Source organism: Macrobrachium rosenbergii, chromosome 10 (assembly GCF_040412425.1).
Source record: "Macrobrachium rosenbergii isolate ZJJX-2024 chromosome 10, ASM4041242v1, whole genome shotgun sequence".
NCBI classification, from domain to species: domain Eukaryota; kingdom Metazoa; phylum Arthropoda; class Malacostraca; order Decapoda; family Palaemonidae; genus Macrobrachium; species Macrobrachium rosenbergii.
In genome coordinates this window covers 22,655,053-22,656,359 of record NC_089750.1, presented here as the reverse complement: position 1 = coordinate 22,656,359, position 1,307 = coordinate 22,655,053, and the positions used below count along the sequence as shown (strand labels likewise).

Genomic DNA, 1,307 nt, shown 5'->3' with positions numbered 1-1,307 from the left:
ACAAGTAGGAATACGGAGAAATATACATAGATGGTGCCAAGACGCAGCAAAGGATCTTTGAATGCATAACACCCTGTGTATTCAGTCAGTTTTCCCAAAACCTAAAAAATGTGTCTTGCAGACTTTTAAGAAGAAGCAGGGAAACATCTATTCAAACATGGTTAGGAAACAGACAAATGTATCTGACTAATAAATGAGAGCCGAAAATGAGACCCAAATAACTATGGCTAACGACCATGAATCCATGCATCTTATAGATAACGACAGTCGTGGCAGTCTTTTGGCATATCAGTTTATGAGATATAAATTGAGTTTTAGTAACATTTTGAACTTTTTTTAATACCTTTTGTTGTCAGGTAAGCTGGCCACTGCCACCAAACCTCGCTTCTTTATTAGCCAGTGTGATCTGTCAAATGTAGGCTATTACGTTCTCTTAAAGGCCATCGCTGGCATATGGCCAGATAAAACTGATAGCAACAACAACCTCCTCTAGTTATGTCGATCTGCATCTTCTCGTCTGATTTAGAAGTCTCATATTTCTAAATAGTGCAGTAAATTAGGTACGCCAGACTACTTTTCCTCTATGTTGTAATCACAATGGTCTATAGATGTAATCTGTAAACCTTGGCTGTATTAACATCTGTGATACCGCTTCCAACAAATTTCCCTCTAATTAATGAAAATTCCAAATGAGGTACTGCGGTCATTTTTCACATAATATCGAAATGCCACCCATTTTAGGAATTAAATACCATGAAGATACATATCATCATTGGTAGGCTATAACTCTACCTTCATTCCATCAAACGAAGGTATGGTCCTTTTATCACCTCTTCGGTTAACAGAGTTGTTTCTCGTCCCTGTTGGTAGGAGAATCCAGAGGTTCACATCAAGCCTCTTACACCCTTCAACAGTCTTTAAAGCAAGAACGGACCTGGCATAAATCAGCTTAGTCTAACTCTACAACCGAGTAACTAACCTTGCTTTTGTTGTCTAAGTCTGTATTGATAAATTGAGTAAACCAATTCGTAAAAAAATAAATATAGTTCTATTATAGAATGAACAAGCAAATAATGAAAATCCAACTCTTAAGGTCGCACATTTTTATTTTAGGAGATAATTACAACGGGCACTAAACAATTTCATGTTTGAAAACAGTTGCCAACAATCTCTAAAGACAAGTTTCTCACACGCTGTAATCGTTGTTGGAAGTGGCCGTTGTTGAGTCAGTGTCTTTTCTCTGCACTATGGCAAATTGCAGTTTTCGAGTGTAACAACAATCCTGTTAAGGTTAAGTTACCCACGAC

The 1,307-nt window shown here is 37.3% G+C and overlaps 1 protein-coding gene across 1 annotated transcript in view; it reads left to right on the top strand.

Moving 5' to 3' along the window:
• Nucleotides 1-1,144: 1,144 nt before the first annotated feature.
• The window catches only part of LOC136842554 (dipeptidyl peptidase 4-like), a 278,639-nt gene continuing 278,476 nt past the window's right edge, over nt 1,145-1,307 (top strand). Inside the window, exon 1 of the mRNA XM_067110005.1 lies at nt 1,145-1,307. This exon is cut by the window's right edge and continues 100 nt beyond it. The gene's annotated coding sequence lies outside the window, so the exon portion shown is untranslated.